Here is a 17927-nt window from a genome sequence, read left to right as displayed (position 1 = left end):
TGAGGTTATTTGGATTAATGCTGAATTTTTGTTGCTACATAATGAGTTGTAGTACATGTGGATAATTGAAATATTTTTTAGGTACTATGCCAAGGGGAAGAAGAGCGGTACTTTCATCCTCTAGTAGTGAGGAGAGGGAGGTTAATGAAGAGATGGAGGTGACTGAAGAGGAGAATTCACCTTCTCCTCCACCAGTTAACCATCGACCTGGTGAGGGCACCTCCCGTGGAGCGGGAAAATCGGTATTTGACAGTGCTAGGTTCAACACTCGCAGGAATCAGGAGTGGCATGAGGCGCGTGCTAATTTGGAATTTTTGTTTGAGATGCACGTCAGTCCACCAGTTGAGATGATGTACAACATCTCAGAAGCTTTTGCTCAGCTAGGATGGGCTCCGATTCTCACCCTTCCAAACCATTACTACCCAGACTTGGTGCGTGAGTTTTACGCCAACATTGAAAGTAAGGCGCGCCATAGTGGAGAAATAGTTGAGTCCTGGGTGCGTGGAAGACGAATCACCTTGTCACGGCAAGATTTGGCTGCTATTTTGGGGTGTATGGATGACGGACGTCCAGTAGACTTGAAGAAGGAGTTTGTTCCCCCGAATAGGAGGTGGGATCCCTCATTGGCCATGGCTAGGTTTGGTCTCGAGTACCAACCTTTTCGCTCTACCAGAAAGGAGACTATATTGGCGAATGTATTCGAACCTCGTCATCGTCTTATCATTTACATGATGGCTCACAATGTCATCCCAAAGAAGACGGGGCACACGGAGGTCCGCAAGAGCGATATCTATTTCTTGGATTACATGTTCCATAACCGGACATCTCCATATGCTCGGATTTCATTGCCTAACATCATCATCAGCCACATTAGGTCTACGGCGAGGCGTAAGACAACTTCCTTCAAACTTTCATTTCCTCGTCTACTGACTTTAATCTTCCCCCGTTTTGAGGTTCCCTTGGAAGGCATGCGGCGGGAATATGTTCCACCACGTGCTGAGATGACTATCACTACTCTTCGCCGCCTTGGTATTGGCACGGGAGACATTCCACGCCCTGTTCAGGAGCGGAAACAAAAGGCTAGACATGGTCGGGATGAAGCTGGACCTTCTACTGCAGCACCACCTCCTCCTCCACCACAAACTAATTGGCAGCGACTTTTTGACCATATGGAGGACTTTGCATTCCAGTTCGCTGACGTTAGGAATCGTCTAAGCCGAATTGAAGATCATTTGGGCATTCATCCACCACCCAATCGTGATGCAGAGGATGACGATGATGCCGAGGGGGATGACTGACTTGGCACACTGCAGAAGCTATCTTTAGTTGATGAACTTGCTTGCCTAATTATCTTAACTTGTGGAACTTAAAATGTTTAACTTCATTTTATTTTTCTGTTTTCTATGTGGTAGGTGCTTGTATTTTGACAGTGGTTCGTGATTAGTGGCTGATAAGGATCTCAGCCATTGACTTGGGGAGTACTTCTTTCTTTTCTTTTCTTCTTTTGTTTCATTTCTTCCTTACACATTGAGGACAATGTGTAATTTAAGTGTGGGGGGAGAAATATGTATGATACTTGTGGTTTTAGTTGTGTTTGATATAATTCTTGTGCTTAAATGGAGTTTCTTGTGGTTGCTGGCAGGGAGTTTTAGTCCACTTTTAAGGGGAGACTCTGTCAAAATTTTTCCAAAACCTTATACATATATATGTTATTAACTATAATAAATAAATAAAATTTTGTCACTTATCCTTTTGAAATAAATATATGCGATTTTGAAACTTCTTTTCTCATGAAATTTGGAAATGATTTTTATGTGATTATAATTTTTACATCTATAGGAAAGTATATCTAGTAAAGTGGAGAAAATTATGCCTACATTTTGTATATTTGATGAAAATTCTTCTTTTTATCTAATTTTATAAGATAAGAAATTAATATGGTTAATAAGTGTCATACTCTTCTCATGATTACTCTTAGAGGGAATTTTATTAGATATATATATATATTGAAAAAAATAATAATAAAAAAAAAATAAAAAAAATAAGGGTTATTCTACTCCAATGATTCTCGTACCGAATAACCGGGGGTTGACATCTACAAATGTCGACAGTCGCGTAAAAAGGTACTTGAATTAAGAGTATGCAAAGCAACTTGAGTATGTGAAATGTTGAGTAACCGGGGATCTGCATCTAAAAATGTTGATCTTCGTGTCAAAAGGCATTTTTCACAACTTAAGTAATATTTAACCCTTAAAATATATAATAAAAAAAAACAAAAGTAAATTAAATCCCTCTTTAAGAAAAATAAGAAGTTGATCATGAGATTAGTTAGCATCTTTATTGACTATAGGAGTTGCTTGCTTGCGAAATTGGATAAAAATAAGAAGTGAGTTGAATTGGTAAAATTATGGTATACTTGGCTCTTCTTTGCTTGATATTATGAGTACTTGAACTTAATGGATAGATCACATAAGGGTTATTTACCTTGATTCAAGGAAATGGAGTTGAAATACTATATATGTTTATTTTCAATTTTTGGATCATTGATGGTTGGAATTTTATATTGCTTGAGGACAAGCAATGATTCAAGTGTGGGGGTATTTGATAAGAGTTTATTTTACGTATTTTTAAGTGCATTTTATTAGTTGATTTTGAGTTGATTATTTAGTTTTATAATTAAAATAAAGAGGTTTTTGGTAAAATTATATACTTTTGGTAAAAGTGGATAATATTGCATTTTTAGTGATTTTAATGGTAAAACCTTCATTTTTATGCAGGAATGATGACTCAATCACCAAAGGATGGCAAATGAGGTGAAAAATAGAGATTTGGTGATGAATTTAAGTGGTGAAAAGAAAAATGAAGTGAAAAACGTTCAAGTGAAGAATTGCACTTCAAGACAGTTTTGACACTCTTCAATATTTTGATCATATCTGGAGCTACACTTATCGGATTGAGGTGATCTTTATACCATTTTAAAGCTAAGAAATAGATCTACAATTTGTATGAAGACATTGAAATCCAGTTCTGCCATCTTCATGGACAAAAATCTGGAATACAGAAGCTGCACCCTGTGGTCGGAATCTGAAACAGGGGTTTGACCAGGTGATAGTATTGCGATCATATCTCAGGCTAAAAAACTCCGATTTGGATGATTTTTAGAGCATTGGAAAGCTACCTCAAAGGGTTACAACTTTTGTGTTTTGTACAAAAACCAATTCGGCTTGCATCATGGATAAAATCGCAGTTGAAATAAGGTCAAAGTAAAAACGCGAGTGAGAAAAACGCGAGTTGTAGCCGCGTTTTGTGTAAGTGCGTTTTGTAGCCGAAATTCTGCAAATTGCTCAGCCATTTTCTCTTGTGTTCATACTACTTTCCAGCTATAAGATGCAAGGAAATTCGGTGCACATGCTTCAGAAGTCAAAAGGGCAAGAAAGGTGGCTTATTTTCAAGTCAAAAACATTGGTGCTTGACAATTATAACAAAGTTAGATTTGGGGAATCAAAAGTTGGAATTTGACTTGGAAAAATAAGCCTTTGAGTGTTTTTTATGCAGAGATATAGGGAGAAGCCTAGCATTACCATACGTAGCTAGTTTTTCATTTGGGAACATTTTTTCTTTCTAGATAGGAGTACTTGGAGAAGCATTTTTTGGAGAGTTTCACTTGTAATCATATTGTGCAAGAACATAGCAGGAATTGGAGAGCTTCACCTTCAATTGGCTAAGCTTTCTTTTATCTTTCTTATACTTGTACTTTATGATGTTTTGCATTAATAAACTTGTGAGTTTGATTGTTAAATCATTCATGAGTAGCTAAACTCCTTCATCTAGGGAGTAGATGAAACTTATGGCTAAATAATACTAATTGAATGTGATTTACACTTGTTATATCTTGTATTAACTTGTCTACTTGTGTAGCTGTTATTACTTGTTATTGATTGATCACCAATAGCATGTTTATAGTGTTATTATTCAATGAGAATTGGTAATAACAATTGAAACACATGAGTAGAGCTTGAGTTGTATGTTCATGAAAATAGAGATACACTTAGGTGGATTATTGAGCATTTCATGAAATAAAACGGAGTAGTAGTAGTATTTCACCATGAAAATAGGGAAATCTATATTGCTCTAAGCCATTTCATCATGAAAATGAGACTTGGTAATCTTGGAAATAAATCTCTGGTTAAGCAAGAATAATAGCAAGAAGTAAATCCATTCATTTGTGTAGTTTATGCCATAAGTGGAATCTACATCCCTAGAATCTTCATTAAGTGAAATTTTTCTATTTGCATTCAGCATTTGTTAAACTAGATTTGTATATCAGATTTGTAGATTACAGCATTAGATTTTCTCTGCTCAAATTAATTGTAAGTCTAAATAATAGAGAGAACAAGGGCTTAGTAATTGTTTAAATTGCTCCTCGTGGGATCGACCCGATACACATCTTGTACTACAATTGCGACCTGTATACTTGCAGTCCAACGGGTGTAAAATCGGAATTAAACTTGCATTGATACAAAAATCCCGTCAATTTCTTACAACTACACCTCTATCATCCAACTTATTTCTAAATATCCACTTCGTGCCAATGATAGGTTGATTTTGAGGTCTATCAACAAGTGTTCAAACCTTATTTCTCTTAAATTGATTAAGTTCCTCTTGCATTGCCAAAATCCAGTTTTCATCCTTTAAGGTATCATTGATATTTTTAGGTTCAAAAAGAGAGACTAAAGCAAAATTGTCTATCAATTTCTTAGATGAGAAACGAGTCTTTACCTTTTCGGATGGATCACCAATTATAAGCTCTCTTGGATGATTTTGGCTAAATTTCCAAACTTTGGGAAGGTCTTTGAATGAATCATCATTCTTGTCTTCATCTTCTTTTTCTTGATCTTCATGAGCTTCATCCTCCATTTCCTTTGCTTCCGGTTTAGAGTTTCCTTCATCTCCAATTGTTAGCTTTTTCATTCCTTCACGAACACCTACATCATCATCCTCACTCGAACTTTTGAAATTATCATCATTAGTTTCATCAAATGTTATGTGTATAGCTTCTTCTATCACAAGAGTTCTTCTATTAAAGATTCTATATCCTTTTTTGTTTTCACAATACCCCAAAAATATTCCTTCATCAGATTTTTTGTCAAACTTACCAAGATGTTCCTTTAAATTCAAAATAAAACATTTACAACCAAAAATTTTGAAATATCCAACCGTAGGTTTCTTATCAAAAATCAGTTCATAAGATGTTTTATTCAAAATAGGTCTCAAGAGGATTCTATTCATCACATAACATGCGGTGTTTACCGCTTCAGCCCAAAGATATTTTGGCAAACTACATTCACTCAACATAGTTCTAGCAGCCTCTTGGAATGTCCTATTTTTCCTTTCTACAACACCATTTTGCTGTGGAGTCCTTGCAATAGAAAACTCATGTGTTATGCCATTATGATCACAAAATTTTAGAAAATCACAAAACTTGAATTCCGTCCCATTATCACTTCTAATCCTAACAATTTTTAAACCAAGCAGATTTTGCACTTTAGCAAACAATGAAGTAAAATTCTTGAAAGCATCATCTTTATGAGCAAGGAATATCACCCAAGTATATCTAGAATAATCATCAACAATCACAAAATAATATCTCTTACCACCCAAACTAGTAATTTGAGTAGGACCAAATAAATCAAGATGCAAGAGTTCCAAAGGTTTAGAAGTTGATACACACTTCTTTGGTTTAAAGGAAATCTTTGTTTGCTTCCCAAATTGACTTGCATCACAAATTTTGTCCTTTTCAAAACTGATTTTTGGCAAGCCCCTAACCAGCTCTTTTTTCGAGATTTTCTTTAGTAATTCCATGTTAAAATGACAAAGTCTCCTATGCCACAACCAAGGATCTTCATTTAAGGCTTTAAAACATTGGAAACTAGATGAATCAAGTTTATCAAGAACAACAATATAAATATCATTAAACCTCTTACCTTTGAACACAACATTATATTTAGAGTCAAGCACAATGCATTCATGCTTTTTGAACAACACATTCAAGTCTTTATCACATAATTGACTAACACTAAGCAAGTTATAATCTAAGTTATCAACTAAGAGCACATTATGAACAAAAGTTTCACAATCCTTACCAACATCACCTATTCCAATTGTCTTAGCTTTCACATCATCACCAAATGTCACCTTTCCACTTGATTTTGATTTTAGCTTTATGAACAAAGAAGAATCACCGATCATATGCCTTGAACAGTCACTGTCAATGAACCATTTGGACTTGTTTGAGCCTTTTCCCTGAAAAGAGAGAGTGTTTGGTACCTTTTAACTTTTGGGTCCACAATAGTTAGAATTATGTCTAACTAACCACATGCATCTCATTCCTTTGTTCAGATTTCTTTTCACATAACAATCTCCTTTCAAATGCCCTCTTTGACAACAAAAACTACACATAATGGAAGAGTCTTTAACATGTAATGATTTGATAAATCTCAATCCACTCCTTCTATATGTTGTAAAATCATGTGCATTTTTGTTGTGTGCTAATGTTCTTTCATGAGCAGAAAGAAAGGTGGTTGACATGTTCTTTTTGAGATAATCTTGTTTTCTAGCTTTTAAAGTCTCATCCAAATTGTCCATCCTTTTATTCAAATCACCATGTCTTTTCTTTAGCATTTCACAAACACTTGTCTTTCTATCAAGTTCATTTTGAACATCAAATCCGGCTCTTACAAGGCACTCATTGTCAGCCTTTAGTTGTTTATTTTGTTGAAAAAGACTTGCATTATTTTGAATGAGAAAGATAATTTTCTGTTTTAGCTGCTTGTTTTTATCATAAGATTCCTTCAAGGCATTATGCAATTTTTCAACAAAGGATTCAAGATCATCATCATCTTCATCATCACTATCAGATTGAGAGTGTATGGAAGTTACCTCATTAGCTCCAATAGCCATGAAGGCCATTTGAAATGATTCTTCTTCTTCTTCAATTTCGCCTTCGGAGTTACATTCATTCCATGTAATCTGAAAGTTGTTGAACCTTGGCTTTCGATCAGCTTTTCCATCTTTCTTTTTCTTCAGGGAGCATTCGTTTGCGTAGTGTCCAGACTGTCCACATTCGTAGCATTTGTCTAATTGTTTGTTGTTGAATTCTTGTTTTCCTTTGTTCCTTGCGTTTGAAGACTGATTCTGGAATTGATTGCTAGGTCCTCCCCTTCTAAACTTCCTTTTATTCAAGATTCTCTTGAAATTTTTTGTGATGAGAACAAGATCGTTGTCATCACCATCCGAGTCTTCATCATCCAACTGAGCTGGATCATCTTCACCTTGAGCTACCTTTAGAGCTATGTTTCTCTTTGCTCTCGCATCCTCTTCCTCCTGCACTTTAGTTTTCAATTTCAACTCATAGGAGGTTAGTGAGTTAATGAAAGATTCAATAGGCACAGAATTCAAATCCTTAGCCTTCTCTATTGCAGTCATTTTACTTTCCCATTCTTTGCCCAACGCATTGAGAATTTTCCTGTTTTTCTCTCCCAAGGTGTACTCTTTGCCCAACACCTCGAGATCTTTGATCAAGTCATTGAACCTGCAATACATTTTGTCAATATCCTCAAGGGGTTCTATTTTAAATGATTCATACTTTGTGACCAAGATAGACTTTTTTTGTTCTCTCACGTTGTCACTACCTTCATGAATTTCTCTTAGCTTATCCCACATTTCTTTGACAGATTTACATCCTTTTACTCTAATTGATTCATTTAAGTCTAAGACACTATAAAGAACATTCATGGCTTTGGCATTCAATGTGAGATTGGTTCTATCTTGAGCATTAAACTCAACTCTTATTTTTGGCCGAAACAAACCTGTATCTACATCAAGAACGTTAGCATCATGCGATCCTTCATTCACAATAAGCCATAGCTCAATATCAATGGATTGCAAAAAGATAATCATTCTTTCTTTCCAACTAACATAATTGGAACCAGTAAATATGGGAGGCCTAGTGACAGATTGCCCCTCAACAAACATGGTATGATTGGTTGTCATCTTTACTCCAAGCCGCTTGAGATTAATCTCTAAGAGACCAAGGTCTGATACCAATTGTAAGGCCCAAAGACAACCTAAGAGGGGGGTGAATTAGGTTGATTAAAAATACTTTATTAAATTTATGCACTTTTTCTTTAATAAAAAATTTACCTTCTTTTCAAGTAGTGATCAGCCAAATAAATTTAAAGAAGAGAGCAATGTTGATCAGAAATAAGAATGTATATAGGCAATGAGAATTTTATTAAACTAAAAGGAATAAGATAGAGTATCAAACCGATTGTCTACCAAGCTTTCCTCAAACTTGAAGACCAATCACAAAGATGAGCACCTTCTCTTTGATGAAAAATAATCAACTCAATGTACAATGAAGGGATCACTTCCTCCTTGCCCCAAGCCTCACTTAGTCAAGTTAGGAAGTTTTACTATCACTCAAAAAACCCTCAACAAAGCTACACTATTGAAAATTTCAAACACAAGAGAAGTGCTACAAGAACTTCACACTACTTGGAGAACAAACCTTGCTTAGGAGACTATTTTCTAGCTAAAATATCTCTTGAGATCTTGTAAACAAAGTGTGCAAAAGTCTCTCTCTGGTTCAGAATCGTTTGTATTTAAAGGGGAACAAAAATGGGCTTCATTAATGCTTCCAACGGATAGAAGACAGATGAAGAGTCAGCTAGCCGTTGGGGCTGTCGGACGTCCGACAGCTTAGTCATCGTCCGATCCCATCGTCCGAAAATCAGCCAAGTTGTCATTCGGACGTCCAATGGGATTTTTATCGTCCGTCAGCTTCTGCATCCGAACGTCGTCAGAGAGTCATCAAGACTTTGCGAAATTTTTCGGACGTCCGACACGATCGATGTGCATCCGAGGCGTGCGTCCGATCCTCCCGGACGTCCGATGCTTCCTCACGAGCGTCCGACAGAGTTTCCTTCTTGATGTTCTTCATCCTTTCGGACGTCCGACATGAGTGCCCTGTTTTTGCTTCTTCTTTTGATTGATTTTCTTTCCTTGACACCTTTGTACCTGATTCTCTAAAAAGCAAAACGCTTATATTTGAAGAGAATTAGATAAACATTTCAAAATGCTTTGTGATCATCAAAATCAAGAATAACAGAGTTGGTGAGAAATTATCATAAGAAAGGGAGAAAAGCAAGATGTGTTCTGAAAGTTGACATCACGAAAGCATGTGATACAGTTAGATGGCTGTTTCTTTTTCACAGTTCTCAAACTTATGAACTTCTCCTCTACCTTATTAATTGCGCAAAAAACTGTGCTATGACTACTAGATTCTCTCTCAACCTAAATGGCTAATTTGCAAGTTGTAGAGGGTTTAGGCAAGGACATTTTATATCTACTCACCTTTGTCTTGGTAGTAATGGAAGCGTTTTCTCAGATCATGGATGCAAACATTGAAGAGATGGGGTTTGAATACCACCCCAGATGTTCAGAGATGAAATCATACCATATTTCCTTTGCTGATGATTTGTTCATTATGGCTATTCCATCTCATAAATCCTTGACGAGATTTATACTTGCACTCTAATTTTAAACCTAATTCCCTTGTTAACGGTAAGTGTATGGATCGTGTATTGTAGTACAAAGGAAATAAGGTCGAATCCCACGAGAATCACTCTCAACTACTAAGGTTTTTTGCTCACTTTATTATCTAAACTACTCAAGAATTTTAACTAAGTGAAACCATCAAAAAGCTAAAATAATGCAAGGCAAATTAACAACTTGAAGAAACTCAACTAAAGACAAATGTCCTAGGGTATAGATTCCACTAAATGTACCTAACTATGGATGAAATAGCCAATTATCACTCATGCTTTTGTCTTGCTAAGGATGTATTTCACTCAAGTCTTCAGAACTCGTTCTCGCCAATGAACTGAACTTAGCCAACATTATACTTTCCCTACTCTCATGGTGAAATCTAAAGTGAAGACTTAATCTAGATCTAGAAATGCCAAAAATATCCACCTAAGTGTACCATTATTTTCGTGTGTCTACTCATTAGGTTCACCTATTCTATTTCATCATTGTTAATTATTCTCATAGATTAACAACAACTATCATGGTTTGTAAATGGTGATCAAGCATTTACAAGTGTTAAAGCAAAAATAAGTGAACTAGCAAGTACAAGATATAGCAATAATCAACTTTATTCAATCATAATCAAGGCACAAATAGCTTCATCTACCCCTAAAACAAGAAGATTTAGCTAGACATAGTAGATTTAATAATAAAACTCATGTCTTCAATGTAACTAAGCATTAATGGCACAACAAAGAGAGTAAAGAGAAAGAAATGCTTATTCAAGTGAAGAAACAAGATCTTCAAGTTTCATCATTTTCATTGCAATAAAAAATACATTGTTCATCAAGAGCTCTTCAAGTTTTTGAAGAGAAAAATGAAAATTAGATCTAAAACTAACACTAAGCTAAAACTAAAAAAAAAGAGAAGAAAAAGCTCTCTCTCTTGTCAAGAACTAATCTCCCTCTCCAATAACGTGTTTCTTCCTTGTTAAGAGTCAACAAAAGAAACTCTTAGATCCTCCAAAAGTTGGTACAAAATGTCTTTTTGAGTCTTGTCCACGAAAAAAAAAGAAAGAAAAACCATGCAAGTTGGTGAGTTGCAGCTACCATGAATTCCTAGATCAAATCCCTCGAGAGATTCTCCCAGGGATTGTGCAGAACAAATGATTTGCTACGAAATGATTCATTGGCCACAAACTGTGGGAGAAACCGTAGACGGCGTGGTTTCTCTCTAGTTTTTTTTTCTTCTTTGTTTCCTTCTTTTTTTCTTCCAAGCTTCATGCTTTCCTTGCACCATTCTTTTAGCCATTGTTGTGACTCCTTAAGCTTCTCATCCCAGCTCATTGCACGTCCAATTAAGCTTAATCATTTTTCCTACAAAACCAAAGAAATTTTGCAAGTGAAATGATAAAATCACAACTAATCCATTAATCACTTAAGGTGCAAATTAGTGACATAAAATGGACAATTTATACCAATTAATCTTACAAATAGACTCAAAATTGATATGTGATTCAGGCCACTTTGAAAGAATTCTCTGAGATGTCGAGTCTTCAACCAAACCTGGTTAAATCAGAGATTTTTGCAGCCGGTATATCTAACTAGCAATGTGTGAAGTTGAATGAAGCTGTGGGGATTCGCTTGGGACACTGGCTAGTTTGATACCTAAGTGTTCCTTTAATATCTACTAGGCTAAGTGCTATTGACTGCTAGCCTATTCTTGATAAAATAGGGGCTATAATTAAAAGTTGGGCAGCTTGGAAACTCTCTTATGGAGGAAGGCTCATTTTACTTGAATTTATACTTAATAGCCTTTTTGTTTATTTGTCCTCCCCAAGTTGTCTGTTGCAAAGGTGGAGAGTATTTTGAATGCCTTTCTATGGTCTGGAGTGGAGCTGAGGAGTGAGGACACACGCAAAAGTTATTTGGGCAGAAGTTTGTAAACCAAAGTATGAAGGAGGTCTGGGATTGACATATTTCAAACTATGGAATAGAGCTTGATGTGCATGGGGCATGCATACAAAATTAAACTCAATACGTAATCAAATTTTACATTTCTAAATTTCTAAATACCCTACACAAGTTTTGACCGAGATAACTTTATTCCTTTGCAATCCTATAGATATGAGAAAGAGTAGCACTTTCCAAACATTAAGACTAACAATTTTTGGTCGCATCATTACCAATCTGAATACATAGCCAGATCAAGTTAACTTTGGGCCAAAGCTTTTTAAATTCATTAGCTTTTGGATGTAGCATGAGTTTTTTGATGTCCTGTTGGATTCTTGGCAAGCTGATCCTGGAGTGTTAATAAATCCCATACAGCTTATCTGTTTTGAACTAAAACAGCTTATGGGTAAGCTTCAAGAGCTGAATAAAAGAGACTATAACCACATCTCTGGTGGAGTTCAAAGCAAAAAAAAAAAAAAGCAACTGATAATAGTGCAGCAGCATATGCAATAGCAACCTTTTGATCCGGAGTTAATTGCTGCAGAGAAAGTTGTTATCTAGGAATACACAAGATTGATTCTCGCTGAAGAGGAGTTCTATAAGGATAAGCCCAGAGTGTAGTGGCAACAATTTGGTGATAAAAATTGATCCGCTATTTCTGCTACTGCATAGGATCGATTGTATAATAAAATCATCTCAGATCTAGCTATTTCTTCGCTTCAGTCATGCATTCTCCTTTTGAATTGACTTTTCCTAGGTTAGGAGTGTTTTCTCTACTATAATTATTAGGAGAAGACAATGAAATTTAAATTTAAAGGATTTAATTTCTAATTAAGAGGTAAAATAAATGATCAAGTCAAATAAAATAGATGCGAGAAAATAATTGGCAAGAGACTAGAGTTTTAGATTTTGATCCAGAATTTGAATTAATTATCCAACTAATTTATTAACATGCCAAGAATGTATCATGCAAAGGTGTTTTATATTATCTATTAATACATCTAAATTGTGCCCAATTATATCTTACATCTCTCTCAAGATCATAATTATTTAATTAAACCCTTTAAGATCTTAGGTGATTTCAATTATGTTATACAAAATCTAATCTATTCTCATAATTAGGCTAAATATATCTATTCATCTTATGCATGGTTGTATGTCCCTTTTTAGTTCAACACAAAATCTAAGAGCATGTCTATGGTGATAAGCATAACATATAATTAAGTCAAAATAGATAAATTAAGGCAAACGTAAAGAATTTAACTAAAATAAATAATCAATACTTTTTAATAAAATCCAACCCTAGAGACAAATTAGTTCATCATATTCATTATAAAAATCAAGAACTCAAAGACTAAATACAAGTATGAAGATAAAAGTAAAGAAAACTTCTCAATTTTCCTTGCTCCAATCTCCGTCTCGATTTCTCTTTGATCCCGTGCCTTGAACCCATTCTTGATCTCCCAAGAAAGAGTTTTATGTGATGAACTGATGCTAGTCTAATGTGTTTCTTCCACTAAAAATAATCTAAATAACTTCTATTTATAGTTTCTTAAAATTTTAGCCCAAATAGGATAGGGTTAGACTTCTTGGAGTTGAAAAAAATCGTGAAGGCACCAATTCCGGATGAAGAATGAAACGGTCTCTACGTAACCAATCATCCATAATATCAAATAAATCATTTTCGTTTATGGTAAATTTACCAAGGGCTATAGTCATAGCGATCCTCCTATTCAACTACTTCAACCATTTCGGAGCACTTCATAGCATTTTTGGAGGATTCAATCTCTTTTGTATGATATCTCTTGCACTGTCCCACCCCAATGCAATTGGTTTCAAAGATAAAAATCTTTTATTTATTGGCCCATAAACTCACCTTGATAACTCAAATTTTTATTCCTAGATTAGTAGATTCCTACTTAGTAAGTATATTAACCGCAAATTGTCTTATTATTACTCATCAATCAGATGATAAATATCTTTTCAAAGAACAACCAACCCCTCTCTCATGCCCAATTGACCCTCAGACCTAACCCCTCGTTTGTTCCATTAATAATTAATGTTATTATTAGATCTTGTTCGTGATATTGAGAAAAATAAAGAAATATAGAAATTCTTTTAATAAATTAAAGTCTTTTATTAATTTCAGTGGGCCGGTCATTGGGTGAAGCTCAAAACCATAACAACCAGAAGAAGTTCAATGTGAAGACCATTTTGACATCTGGAGCCGGTTATTGAGAATACATGCACAGATCGCTGTGGATTTGCCTATGGATCCTTAGTAATCCAGCAACCCTTGTTTGTTCATTCTTCTTCTTCTTTTATTGCTGCTTTTCTTGATTGTCTTGCCAAGATTGGTCCATTTTCTTTCCAATTGAGCTCTCTACCTATTAAAATAACATAAGATCAAAATTAAACAATTTCTATTCAAGTTGTAGCTCAACTATCACCGTTAACTAGCAATTTGTACATATAAAGATAATGCAATTCATACCCTATCAAAAATACTGCTTTTTTTCTACAGAAAGATGAAGGGTCATGTTTGCCAGGAATAAGATTCTCTCTCGAATGATGAAGGTGATATTGTTGAGGACTATGAGCTTAAAGAAATTGCAGTGGAATTTTATCAGACTCTGTTCAGTAAATCTAACTCTTAGTACCCTGATTTGAAGGGCAAGCTGCAACAGATAAATGCCAAAACCATCACTAGTGATCAATTCGACTTTCTCCAGGCTAGTGTGTCAGCTGAAGAGATTAAACATGCTATGTTTACTATGAAGGACGGTAAAGCTCCAAGCCCAGATGGCTTTAGTGCACAATTTTTTTAAAGAAGAATTAGCATGTAATTGGTGATGAAGTAATTCGAGATGTTCAATCTTGTTTTGACAAGAAGTATATGCATTATCCTTTAAATAGTACTATAATTACACTGGTCCCAAAGTTGCAGAATACAACACAAATGAGGGATTTCAAGCCTATAGCCTGCTGTTGTTTGCTATGTAAATGCGATTTAGCATTGCTAACTAATAGGTTGAAAGTTTAATTCGTCGAATCATTGGTGAATATCAGAGTGCTTTATAATAGGAAGAAGTATAGCAGATAATACACTAGTAATGTATGAATTGGTGAGAGGGTACTGCAAGAAAGTTGGATTAGCTCGTGCAGTGTTGAAAATAGACCTGATAAAGGCGTATGACACAATCAATTGGGATTTCTTATTTCTTGCAATGGATACTATGCACTTTCCAGAAAAATTTATCTCTTGGGGTTAGAAATTGTGTATCTATTGCACATTTCACCATCAACCTCAATGGAGCATTGGTGGGATATTTTAGAAGTGAGAGGGACATTCGGTAAGGGGATCCAGTCTCCCCTTGATCTTTTTCTTATAGCTGTGGAGTTTTTCTCAATGTTATTTATTGATAATATTAAATGTATGGGGTTTGAATTTCACCCAAAGTGCAGGGAACTGAATTTGTCCATGCTGCCTTTGCTTATGACCTATTTCTTGTTTCTGCTACAACTAACAAATCGTTTGTGGTCGTAAGACAAACATTGGATGAGTTTCAGCAGATGTCAGGACTCCAGCCAAATCTAATCAAATGCCAGGTCTTTTGCGGCTTTTGTTACTGAGGAAGTTGGCACTGATCTTTGTAACGTTGTGGGCATGCCTCTGTGCAACTTGCCTATAAAGTACCTTGGGCTGCTTCTCATTGCTTCAAGGACTGTCAGCCCATCCTTTGATAAGTTGCAGTACAAGATTCAAGGTTGGGCCAACTAGAAATTGATCTACAGAGGAAGATTGCTGCTTGTCGAATCCAGAAATTGATCTTTTATTGGACTAGAACCTTTATACTACCCAAAGATATTCTAAAGAAAGTGGGAAGTCTTATTTCCTCTTTTGTATGGCCTAGGGAATTCAAGCATCACTACTCAGAAAAAGTGAGATGTCTGTCTACCCTAGAAAGAGGATGGGCTACAAATAAACTGGCATAAAGCCTTCAAAGCCCTTGAGCATGATGAAATAAAAATGGGTAGGAATGAAATGGGCTTGGGTCTCAAAATGCCAAATCGAGTTCAAAATGCAAGGCGTGTAGATAAATTCATTTTGATTAATTTGAAAGCGAAAGCCATTTATTAAATGGCAGAAGGGTGAATTATAAATATGAAAAAGGCAAACAATTTGTTTCGAAATCTCAATATAAATAGAGGTGATCAGTTGTTTTGGTGAAACAACCAAGTTCACAGGTTATAGACCTATATGTGTCAAGGATGAATGGCACACTCATCTTATCTCTAGCCCTCGTAAGCCTGCTTATATTTTTGTACAATGTTACCAGGGAAAAGGTCAAGAGACTCTCAAAAAATTTCTCCAAGCACATAGGTCAACAGGATTGGTGTTAGATGGTTAATCTTGAGCTTAATTTATGAATATTTTTCCTTTTATTTTGTCATGATATGGTGTTAATCGTTAGATTCTATTCATATATCATTTTTGGTGTTGTTGTTAGAAATTTATGACGAAAAGGGAGTAAAAAATGCATTAAAAGCTGAATTTTCAAAGGCTAGACTTTACAAGATGCGGCCACATTTTATTCTGCTGCAAAGTCCAAATTTGGAGGGATTGAAAGTGAACCCCATGCTTCAAATAAAAAAAGAAAGTGAACCCCTTAGTTTGGGACATGCGGCCACATCTTTAGCAGGAGGAATCATTTTCCTTCAGTGCCAGGAAACGTAGGTGCTATTGAGATTAGTAGTTATGACTTTTGAGAACGGTAGGTGCTATTTAGATTAGTAGTTATGAATTTTGAGAACGATAGTTTTGTTTTTGGACGGAAGGAACCAGAAGCAAGGGACCTCCTCTCTTTTGCTTTCCTGCCGTTTCTCTCTTTGCTTTTCCTTTTTTTTTTCCGTATTTTTTCCCCAATAAAACCTATAGTTTTCTTTGGCTGCAAATGTAACATAAGAAGTGGCTGAATTTTTTTTTTCTAGTTGAAGAATAATTGAAATTTGTTTCATCGAATATTGTGATATCTGATTTATTTTTGTTGTTTTACTTATTTATAAGCATTTATATATTCTCTATTCGTTCCTAATATGATTATTTTATATGATCAAATAATTGGCCACTATTTAATTGTCGAAATACTCTACTGCCATCTAAATCGTTAAATCAGTAATTGTTTGATGATTTTAGTATTTGTGGCAAGTGATATAATTTGATTGTAGTAGAAATTTTTGAATATATGTCACAAAAATAGACAATCTAGTATAAATAAACCAAACTTATGTGTTTGTTAATTAGAACCGATAGCTTTTCTAATAGTTAATGTTGTCAATGGATTAAATGTTAAGAGCTTGTTTAGAGTTTTTAAATTGGCAAAAGAAATAATCACAGAGGTTGTTGTGGTTATTGAGGGCAGCAAAGAGAGTTAGTTGGTAGGTTGTCAGAATTTATAACAATCATAACCAGTTTATTTATAAATAAGTGATTTTATTCCTTACATCAGACCTTTGACTAGAGATTTATCTTTTATTGAATTATTTTTATTTAATTTTACATTATTATTTTTTGACTCCACTCACCATTGTACTCAAAAGTATATCTTTTTGGAGTAGGAATTTTATTTTTGGTGGTTTCGACACCCATCAAGTAGACAATTACGTAAATGATGAGGATTCAGGGCATGAGAACACGCCAGTTTATATTGGTCCTCAAGAGGGTTTGGAAGGCGGCTGACAATGTAGTAGCGTTGCCGGGGCTACCAAAAGGGTTAAAGTTTGATCAATATTCAGGGTATGTTACTGTTGATCCGAAGACCGGTAAAGCTCTCTTCTACTATTTTGCGGAGTCCGAAAATCTTTCTAACAAGCCTCGTGTTTTATGGCCAAATGGAGGTACGTTTACTGTTATTATTATCATTTTTGGTTGATCCTAGAAAGCATTCTCTATGGGCGTTTCAAGGAAACATGTTCTTAGTTTGGTGATGGCAGGACCAGAGAGCTCTACTCTGGGACCTGGATCAATGAACTAGCTAGGACCATTCCGAGATAGAAACCGGCATGTTCCTTTGCTCCTCTGACGAACCCCAGAAAAAATCCAGAGCAGCTTGCCACCATGAGAAAGGAATTTACTCTTCCAAGAGAGAATCTGAGCCGCAATGGCCTGACATGATGTCGAAAATAGGAAATTTTCCTACGGCCTGCATATGGCGGACAACCCAAAAACTTGACAAGAAAACCCCGTAACACTTGTGTTTATTCGTCGCCGTGCCACATTAAACCGTTGATGGGTCAAGAAACAACTATTGCTTATGTTAACTTGCTGGCCTGAACAGTTTTCGTACTTATGAAGAACATCCAAAATATGCTTGAAAGAAGAACGAG

This window comes from Coffea arabica, chromosome 3e (assembly GCF_036785885.1).
Source record: "Coffea arabica cultivar ET-39 chromosome 3e, Coffea Arabica ET-39 HiFi, whole genome shotgun sequence".
Taxonomy (NCBI): Eukaryota; Viridiplantae; Streptophyta; class Magnoliopsida; order Gentianales; family Rubiaceae; genus Coffea; species Coffea arabica.
This window is presented reverse-complemented; position numbering follows the sequence as displayed.